The sequence below is a fragment of the Papaver somniferum genome, chromosome 2 (assembly GCF_003573695.1).
Source record: "Papaver somniferum cultivar HN1 chromosome 2, ASM357369v1, whole genome shotgun sequence".
NCBI lineage: Eukaryota > Viridiplantae > Streptophyta > Magnoliopsida > Ranunculales > Papaveraceae > Papaver > Papaver somniferum.
The window spans coordinates 142,431,898-142,443,292 of record NC_039359.1 but is presented as its reverse complement, the minus strand read 5'-3'; the positions used below and the strand labels follow the sequence as shown (position 1 = coordinate 142,443,292).

The 11,395-nt window shown below is 36.6% G+C and overlaps 1 pseudogene; it reads right to left on the bottom strand.

Annotated features, from left to right (window-relative positions):
* Positions 1-3,602: 3,602 nt before the first annotated feature.
* LOC113349317 lies at positions 3,603-8,831 on the bottom strand (annotated as a pseudogene).
* Between the last annotated feature and the right edge of the window lie 2,564 nt (positions 8,832-11,395).

Here is an 11,395-nt window from a genome sequence, read left to right as displayed (position 1 = left end):
TGATAGATGGAAGATGCTTCTTCCCTTATTTTTGGTATTAAATGTACGAGAAGATCATAAAGAGTTGAAAGGAGGTGGAATACATTTTTCAGCGCTGAAGTTTTTTCTAAGGTCCAAGGCAGGATCAACATTTGTAGTTGAATATGAGAAACTTGAAAGAGTGTTTGTGGTATGATTATTGGGTCAAACGTTCTTTCATCACTCAACCACTGTTGCTCACGTTGGTTGGCGCGAAGCGTTACAAGATCTTGAAAGTGCATCATAAAATGTCCAAAAATAAAACTTTACAAAAATAAAAAACTTAATTACAGTTTCTAAAAAAAATAAAATAAAAATTATTTACAAAATCTTTTTCTTCACTCCTTTTGGATTTCTCTTTTCTTTCCTTTTTGGGTTTCGCCTTTCTTTTCAGCACTTCTCTTTTTCTTTAGCTTAGCTCCAAATCTGAAAGCAAAAAGAAAAGTACCAAAACGCGTAAAAAAGAACAAATAAAATAAAATCTAAAAACAAATCCGCGTCGGCGGCGCCAAAAATTGATGGTTTTTTTCAATGATGTTGTAGTAGGATGATTCGTTCACTCATACTTGTTAGAATTGTTTTTAGGATTAATAAAGGAGAAATACTAAAAATATACAAATTATGTCACAAGATGAAGAGAGACCGGGACTCGGGATTCCACTGCTTTTCATATTGTTGTGGTTCAGTCATTAACTCTAGACAATATAACTCAAACAAAAGAAATCGTGACTCTAGTTCTTTGCCAAAAATAGATTTCGTAAAATATTATTTGTAAGTTAAAAGCATGACGCATCTAAAGTAATTAAAACTAAGCATGCAACATCTAACAAAATAACAAGTAATTAATAGAAATCATAAAGCAATTAAATCTATGCAAAAAGTCAATAAAATAATTAATTCATTTACCACAATCATGAAAAGTTGCTTCCTCAGTTGTCCCAGTGATAGGGTTTAGCTCATCATGTTGGAAACACACAAAGGATTTTTTTCATTGCTCAAAAAGTGTTTACAATGGTGAAAATGAGGAAAAACAATTAAAACCGGATTTGTAACAATTATTTCTGTTACAAACCTAATTGTTACAGAGAACGATATGAATAAGGTGTCGCTGCCACTGTAGCATAAGACTGTCTTGCGACTGTCGTATTCACTGTAGCATAAACGACTGCTTGGGTGGGTCAATGTTCTTCGTCTTCTAGGGTTTCTGCAGCAGCAGAACCAACTCTGCAACTCTCTATCCCCTCTATGAATCCCCAGATCCCCTTTTTATACCCAACGCAACACAAAATCTCGTCATTAACTCCAGCATAATTCTCATTTACTCCCTGCCATTATACATACATTATTTCCTTTTGTTTCTCTGCATGTATGTGCTGGTGATTCTTCACGCGTTCTCTGTACGTCTGCACGCTGGTTTCTCGAACTTGATTAGAGCAAGACTCGCTGTATCCACAAGCCAATCTTCCAAATATACGCAAATAAATCCCGAGAATCTCTGTTATTTCTTTGTGCTCAGAAATTTTTTCTTTTTGCGCAAAACTCGTCATTACCAAGCCTTTTTGGAAGGACAGATCATTCCTACACCACATTTCTGACAATATCTTGACAGAATCTCTTCAGAATTGATCAGAGGAAATACCGCAGTTTGCATGAAAAAATTCCCGCCAAAACAAATCTTTCAAACCGAGAGGAAGAGGAGCCCCCTATCCTGAACTAGGGTGCGAATAGCAAATGCCATGAGGGGCGCCTTTGGTCAGCTGCTTGGGTGTAAATATCCTTTGGGTACCCCTTATCATTTGGGTTCCCCTTATCCAACAATGCGATTCCGAATAACATGTGTCCTCCGGGTGCTTTAGACAACTTTTCGAGCCGATTTTTCCACCAAAGTTTATTTTCCAAAAAACCTACAAACACGCAAAACACCATAATAAGGACGAAAACGAGTACTAACAATAAGGAATATTAAGGACAAATTAGACACATAAATGCGTCTATCAGTTACCAAAAACAGATTAGTCATTTACAGTTTCGGAACACGAACCAAAGGAGTTGAGTGCTAGAAATCTTCACAACATGTGAAGCGACTTAAAATAGTGGACTCTATTTTAGGATTCACGTGCGTAACCAAATTGGTAGCAGGCGAAAGGATACTAAATGAACTGGTAACTTTGAGTTAGTATATTCAATCTCAACTATACGAAGTTGGTTGTAGTCTTTGTATAGCATCTTAATTATGAGAGTATTCAGAAGTAAACTGGGTCCCAAGGTTTTTTCGCATTGGCGATTTCCTCGTTAACAAAATATTGTTGTGTGCTTTTACTTTATTTTTCGCATTATAATTATTATTGTAGTTATAAGTAAAGTAATATCATTGTATGTTAAGCAAACACTTGGTTTGATCCCATAATTTGGGTCGGTTGCGAGCTTACGCTATACCAAGTGTACATCTTGTTGTTTTAATCTCCTTGAAAATTCTTGCCTGAATTAAACTATACAAGGTGTATTTTGTATATGTTAATATCGAAAAAATTGTGGTATACTTGATACCCTCATATTTTCAAGATACACCAGATTGTCGCTATGTTTTATATAAAGAAACAGGAAAACTATAAAAATGAATTCAACAATCCAAATTCTTTTTAGGCATTTTCTCAAACACATTCAAAGCATGAAATATGATACCCAATTGCATGAAGATAAAACCAGTTGTACTACATTTCATGATGAAACCATTGACCATTGTATGATTTAGGGTTCTTATCCAAGTTAGCAATGATATCGAACAAAAAAAAATCCTGGATGTTACAATTTAAGCTATCCTTGTGCAATAACTAAAATTTCAAAAAGGAAGCATAAAATAACCCTAAACATTTAAGTTTTGTTTCTGAGTTTCATGGTTAAGTTTCATGCTTAAAAAAACACTAATAAGTATCTTCAAAGATGCTCATCCCGAATATTTTCGCTGGGAATAAAGACAAAATGAGAGATATTTAAATAAGGCTCTGCATCCAGAAGAACAACACTAAGGCAACTATTAACATAAAAATGAAGTCTGAAAAACAGAGAAAACAATACTCACCAAAATTGTGGAAAGACGTTAAGGCTTGACGATAAATTCGATAAATTTAATTAGTAAGTAAATAAATGTCAGTTGTAACACAAATTGCGGTAGCATGTATTGGTGAAAGCAAGTATATTTGTCCGACCTGCTGCAGCGACCACCTAACGTAAGTGATACTGAATACACACATATAAAGAGAAAACTTTTCATGAATCTTCATCCAATGAAAAGTTATCGAGGATAGCCACACTTTCCCAAAATGATAAAGACATAAGAAAATCGAAAGCCAAACAATTACATAATGTCATCAAAGTAATCAACCAATATTCATAATTGAATGCGGTATATCCTTGTCTTCATTCTAACTACGAATGTTTTTTTATTCTTTACATTAATTGCTTATATTACACATTGAAAAGGAGAGAAATTAAGTACACCATCAAGTTTTCGTTACGGAACCTATATAAAAAACCTCGCTTGAACAAGAAATATTCTTGAATAATCTCAATAAAAAATTCTTGAATAACAACGATTGATTAATGCACAACTTGCTTGTACTTTTAAGTAAAGAGATAATACGAAATTTAAAAGTAAAGCAAAGCAGATAACATGAATTTTACTAACGAAGAAAATTGCAAAGCAGCAAAATCTCGGGATCTTGTCCAGTTTGAACACACAATATATTAAGCCGCGACAAACACTACCATACCATTAGACTTCGGTCTGGAATGTAGTTGAGAAAGAACATGCCGTCCAAGCTACTATGATGTATTTTTGCCCCTACAACTCTTGATTCTCCCAAGAACTATGCACTTGATTCCTCTATCCGGTGTCCTTTAAAACCTTAACAAGAACTTTGATGTGTGGCTTGAAATCTTGTGTATATATCATGCCTGCTTCTTTTGCTGCAATTGTTTAGTCCTGAATGGAGTTTTGCTCTATCGTTTGTTTCATCAATAGAGAGAGGCATCTTATCAACCAGTAAGAAAGGCATCTTTTATTCCTGCCGGAATCCTGCGGAAAATTCACAGTCATCTTTTGTTCTGGCCAGGATCTGGCGGAATATCCACTACCCATTGATATTCTACGGCAACCCTGTTAGTAACCGTCAAAAGGGTTTTTGCTCAACTTCAACACCAGAAGAAACCCCAACTTGCAACCTGAGACTGCCTGACTGCCTCCAAATTGCGAGCAGCTTACTGGAATTGCCCGATGAAACCAGGCACCCATGTGAACCCAGGATACAAAATGGGTGTTTCTACAAGATATTTTTCGGAACCAAAGTTGCTAGTGCAACAATTATTCTTCACAGAAGACCTTTCTGAATCGATCACCTTTATCTTCTGTCTATCATTGCAGCTCTAATATTCTACCCAATCACCATTGCCTCTTGTTCCACATTTCTTCTCCTTTACTACTTACTATGCTTTACTTGTCCTTTCAGCTCTAGCCAATTCCATACAAACACCCATTTCCTCAAACTCTCTCTAACACTGAATTCCATCCCCAATGACTAAGAAATGCACCTGTTGACTTGTGACGTAGTATCTCTAGTGGGTACTGCCAATTTTTTGTATAACAACCTTTTTTGAGATTCTTTCATTCTCTCAACAAATCCATCTGGTAACCATTTCGCTCCATTCTCCAAATGCAGAGCTAATTCCATGATTTTGGATGCTCTAATTGTGCTCTAATTGTGTTTTGAGAACCAAATGAAATGTATAAACTAAAATAATAGGCGGTCAAACATAGAAGACATTCATTTTGATCACATCTCCTTCAAGCCAAGCCAGTTTGTGCAATAGTCCACTGCACACAACATTTCCTTGCCAATTTTGATCTCAATTAGTCCCAGGCTTCTTAAGTTCAGGTGGGCAACTTCTGAACAGTAATGGCAAGAACCCCACCATCAACACAAACAGCTGAAATTGCATCGGTAATTGCAGTCTCAGGTAACATAAACATCCTCATAAGTTTCCCAATTCTTCTTTCCATCCTTGCACAGATTGAAACATTTTCAGCTTCTCCCAGCACACTGTTGGGAGACCCGGGCTCAAATCCTCTACAGCGATAATCTAAGTATACAGAAACATCAACTGGTGAAATGGATGACTAGTCCAACCTACTACTCCTGCTCAACTGTCGTATCTTCATCTTTGAAGAATAAGCTTTGAAGAGCTCTATTAGTAGTTAAGAGTACAGATGAAAGCTCTGAAGACAGAAACTGATCACAAAATTTAGGTAGTAGTAGATAAACAGTGTGCTGCAAATTTAGAAAAATATACAGATATCAAATGCAATAGTGGCAGTAATAGACTGGAAGTTTCTTAACAAAAAGTTGGAGAGTTATTTTCTAAACACACCAAATTAAGAACATAAGCCCGGAAAAAAAAAAACAGAAACCATCTTTATATCCTTGGATTCGAATGGAAATATAACGCATCTATGCCATAGAGTTTGTCACTAAGTTCTTGAATATGCAAATAGGAAGATCTAAAAATAGCTAAAAAGAGAGAAATGAGTTCCCCAGTTTGAAATGCAAAAATCACTTTTAAGTGTCTATCCATTGGCTTTAGCACAAACGGCAGAAACAACGTACCTGTTGCATGATATACATGTCTGTTACCCAAGCAGAGGTCTTCAAAGCTTCTTGTTTGGATATTAAATCACCGAACCCAGTGCTTCCAACCGAGCAAAACAGCATTACATCCAACCAGACTGAAACCTAAAACTTGGATTCGTGCTGGTGCTGGTGCAACTTTCAGCTATCCAATAATCCAGTTCAGCTAACATATCTCCTACTAAAATATCCTTGTGCATACTTTCCAGTTGACCTGATTGAGCACCCAAACGCTCATAGTCATTCCCATTGATGTAATTCTAGTTTTAGCATAACAGACCATGCCTTCTGACTCCCCAATTCAACTATCAAACATACCAAACTCATCATCATCACACTCCATGCCTGGAAAATTAATCAAATTACATCGATGCCCATCACTTTTATTTTTCTGAGCGAACTGAAAGACAAAGTACCAAACCATTACTAGAACCTAACATATACAAATTAGAACCTTCAAATGGTTTCTCATTTGCAAGAAACTTAAAAGAGAACAAATGATGATTTGTAGACATAAACTGTGAATGTAAATCAGGATATGCCATCTTAAATGTCACAGAGTTTTTTCATCAGTACCAAAATCATTTATTGAATAATAGTGCATCAGTGGGAGAGACTTGTTATTGATTTGATACCATTTGGAAAAGAACTTAGGGTTTGATAGGTTAGATAACCATACCTTTGAGACTGATATAATGTTTAAGGTTTACTCATATGTAAGTACCTCCTCAGTTGTGCCTAAGAAGCTGTACTTCCTGACATTACAATCAGAGAATTGTGCTTCTGCACTCCTCCTTTGCTCAGAGATTCCTATTGAGGGTTCCACTAATATGCTTTTACTTATAGTAATGCTCGTGGGTCTCAAGCTTTCTCGAAGACTATGAGTTTACTTTTAGTGATTCAGTTATCATCCTCTTCATCTTGGTTGTTTCCATGGTCGATCTTTTGAGCACGATACATGTCAGCGACCTGATCAGACGTTGTGGCTTCCTCCGCCTTTTTGTCTTCTCTTACACGAACTAGACGTGGAAATCGAAGTGAAATTCCCTTGACTACATCCACGGCACCAGCTGCAGCAAGATAAACAGGACTAATACTCAAATCTGCAGCTTTAACCTCCCACACCTCAGTTGGTTCAAACCATACATCTGGATTAGTTGCATCTGTAAAGCGATAGTATGACTTTGGTGAGGAATCACTTGACTTTGAAGACTGGAAGAACGCTCTTTGAGCATTTTTTCAGAAAATCCAGTGCCTATCTTGCATATGCATTGGAATTCGTCTTTCTCGTCATCATAACAAGCAAGAAGAAAACCTCCATAACCACCAGTGCGTTTTCCTCTGCCATGGTATGCCCCTATAGGAACTAAATCTAGTGAGTCTCCAATGTTGTCCATATAATCCTTCTTCAGTTTCAACCAGTTGTTTGACCTCTTCGCAGGCTCATAAGTAGCTTCTGTACTTAATGTTTTGACAATCAAGCCTTCACAACCATCAACAATTGCAGTATCAAGAAAACTCTGTATTGCTTTGAGATCATTTGACGTTACTGAGGTCGCACATTTAAACTCTCCAGGTACTTCCACAAATGAGTTGTAAAGATGCTTTCTACGGACATTTAATTGCTCTTGAAGAAGCTGTTCACCATTGAGATACAATATATCAAAAGCAAAGATGCAAATTGAAACTGTTATCTTATCGATTGGAACATCTTTACGTTCCCGGTGGCTCAGTTTCTGGAAAGATAAAATTTTACTGTTTCTGCGGTCAAATGCCACAACTTCACAATCCAGAACAAACGAGCTCACTGAAGGCTTCTTGAATCTTTGCACTGATTGAATAACATCAGGAAACTTTCCAGTATTTCTTTCAGCATTTCGACTATAGATCTCAACTGAACCATCTTCGAGGTAATGTATCTGAGCACGTTCGCCGTCATACTTGTACTCACAGGTGAAATCCCTGTTCTGGAATTTTCTGAGAATCTCAGACACCCCATTTATGGGTTTGGCTAACATAGGACGAATCGGAACACTAGGTACGAAACCGCATTTTTCTGGGAGCTTCAGCACACCATCACCGAGAAGAGCACTGACAATGGTATCATATTTAGGGTGCACAGAATACACTTGCTTTATTACTTTCCCAGCTTCTTCAATAGGGGGATCTGACGGTGTTTCAGAATATGCAGCAGCTTGAGCCAAGGCTGCTAAGACAGTTTACTCTGCCAACCCAATCCTCAACTTCGACTCCAGAAGACGAATTATATATAGAGGTTCACAATCACTAGCTGCAACAAGAAGTGATTTGATCATTTCTTTCTTCTGAGTCTGACTATCCTTCCCTGAAATCTTTGCAATGACACGAAATGCATCCAAAACCTCGGCAACAGTTAATGGAACAGGCTTAAAGCCAAACAGGGTAGATTGAGATGAACGGCTTACTTTTGCAACCAAACCCAAGTCTCCCAGGTTGTGGAGCTTTTCTTCTATTCCAGCGTCACTCTTTCCATAAGCTTCACTGAGGGACTTGATAATAGTAGCTTCTCGAATTCCAAGCTCAATCCCATCACGTGCAGGATAAATCTTAGACGCCAAAAGATAAACGAAAGAAATCAAATCTCCAGGTGTAGTAGCAATTACAGTTCTAAAAACATTACAGAGAATATCTGTGATCACAATTCTTGACGATTCTTTAGATATCAAATCAAATGCTCTAGCGAGAAACACAAACGGAATCGATTCTCCGTTTTTCCAAAACGCAGCCGATTTGGGATTAAATTCGTGTCCTTTGTTTTTCAACAGAGCAATCTTTTCATCCATACTAACTGATTCTTTACCGTTTTAGGTTTCTTAGCCAGAGGACCATCTTCGTCTGGAGCTGCTTCAATGTTAAGGGTATCTTCTTCTGTTAGGGTTTTAGGAGAAGGAGATTGGGGTTGTTTCTTCTTTGCATTAGGTCGATAACCCATGAGAAGAGCGAAGGCATTTTTGGAATGTGGTGGATCAGACATTTTGAGTTTCAGTAACGATTAGGTTTTGAAGAGAAAGGGGAGATTGAGATCAATGAGGGTTTTTGGAGAACAGGAATCCGGGAGTAATGGTGTAGAAATTAGGGATTTTCTGCCGGAAAAAGAACATGGGCGCAGTGATAGCTTCAAGCTAAAAGAAGTGTGCAGTGTAAGGTTTTGACCGGTTGTGTTCGGAGTCTTTAGACTTTGGTGTAAAAGAGGTGTAACTTTTAGTATTAGCATGGCCATAGGCAGTGTAAGTCCACGTCAGCCCAGCGATTAACCATTCAGCGCTTTAAATCTCAGCCGCCGGATCAAAAATAAATCTCTCAGCGCTGAACCATTCCGTGAAAAGGTGGTTTTTCAGGCGTTGAATCATTCAGCGTAACTATCTAGCATGCTAGTTCACATGCTAGCAACTGGTAGGAGAGAACTAATGTTAACTTTTTTGCCACATTTTTTTTTGAATTGCAACACTTAAGTGCTAATCTAGCACCTCCAATCTAGCGCATAAGACTAAGTCTTAAGTTCATTTCTTTCAAAAAGTGGCTCCCTTCTCTTTCTAGTCTGGCGTCATTGGGGGCGACCCTGAAAGAATTAGGGCGACTTTTTTATTCCCAACCCATAGACACGGTTAGGGGATGTCTTAATGTTTGGAGATTACCTAAGTGCCCTTACACGATCGGTAGTTAGTATAGTGGTATTATCTACCGATTGTTAAAGTATAAAACTCGAAATGGAACTTGTAGCCGTTAGCAATCGGTAGATAAGTGAAGTTCATAATAACTTCATAAACTGCCGATTACTCTGACCTAATTTCGAAATTTTTGCCAACTTATTAATCGGACGTTTGGTGAAGTTCGTATACTACCGATTATTATAATTCCCAAATTCGAAAAAAATAGAGATTTTGGCAAAAACAAATTTGGGGCAACTTCATAATCGGAGGTTACGTTAACTTATTAACCTACCGATTATTGTAGTTCCTAAATTCGAAAAATTAGAGATTTCGGAAAAAACAAAATTTGGGGCAACTTTATAATCGGAAGTTAATAAATATAACTAGTCTACCGATTGAGAAAATAGAAAAATAAAAAATTCCACTAGTTTTTGAAATTTTTGAATTTGGGGCTACTAGCACAATCGGTAGATAACAAATATCACGAGACTACCGATTATACAATCAGTAGATAACAAACATCACGAGTCTACCAATTGGGAAAATAGAGAAACTCAAAATTCTATTGGTTTTTGAAAATTTTGAATTTGGGGCTACTAGAACAATCAGTAGATAATGAACATCAGGAGACTACCGGTTATACAATCGGTAGATGATAAACATCACGAGTCTACCGATTGTGAAAATAGAGAAACTCAAAACTCCATTGGTTTTTGAAAATTTTGAATTTGGGGCTACTAGAACAATCGGTAGATAATGAACATCACGAGACTACCGATTATACAATCGGTAGATGATAAACATCACGAGTCTACCAATTGTGAAAATAGAGAAACTCAAAATTCCATTGATTTTTGAAAAATTTGAATTTGGGGCTACTAGCACAATCGGTAGATAATGAACATTATAATCGGTAGATAATAAACATCACGAGTCTACCAATTATGCGTATCTATTTGAACAAAAAGGTATAATAGGTTGATAAAGTACTTTATTATCTGCCGATTCTGAGACGTTAATGGTGTTGAATGCATTTACTCTTCTTTTTAATCAGTATTGAACCTTGAACATGATATTCTTCATGATGTTTCTCACCTTATTCTTCATACCCATCCATGTTTATTGTTGACTTAAGAAAAAAAGATATTCTCCACCATTTTTTTCTTTCTTCTACTCTAAAATCTTAAAACTACAAAACTAAAACAATTTTCCTTTATATAATCTAAACTACCGATTGTAAATTAAACTACCGGTTGTTAAGGGTAGAATCGACATTATGAAAAATGAGAGATAAGGGGTGGCTTCATTTTAGGTTTGGGTGACCCTATTTTGTCTTATTAGTCGTCCATAATTCTTTCAGGGTCGCCCCTAATGACGCCAGGCTTTCTGGGAAGACAACACTCAAACTTTAGCTGCATATTTTTTTTTTCCTCAGCTCAAACCTATTTTGAGCAGATAAACATCTCTAAAGTCTTATGATTTTTCTGTTTGTTTCTTATTTTCAATTATAGATCTCGGTTTAAGTTTTCTTATTAGATCGGCAAAAATTATTTGTTTTGATTCTTCGGTAACTTCTGGATGTTCGTCATTTTTATCTATGTCTTTTTATCTAATCAAAGTAGAAGTAGCACTATCAAAAATAACAACAACGACATTTTCAACAATATCATCAGGTTCATCAACAGCAACAACACTCAGTTACAGGACTCTGAAGCATATTCTAACCGACTAAGACTAATTTTACACGATTCTGATCGATTCTGATGATTTTTGGTACCGTAGTTTAGCAAGTTATATTGTTATTAAAATTCCGAAAAATGGTTGGATATTTTTACGATGCTAACATCTCTGTAATTTGTAATTTTTTTCATAGTTTTGGTTTTGTTTCAAACAAACCAAACCATGCCATTTAACATGTCCGTTTGGCTACCTAGAATGGTTGCAATATTTGTAAAGGTTGAATCCTTGATTATATCTCACGAGAAATTCTGTAAATTTTCTCATCTC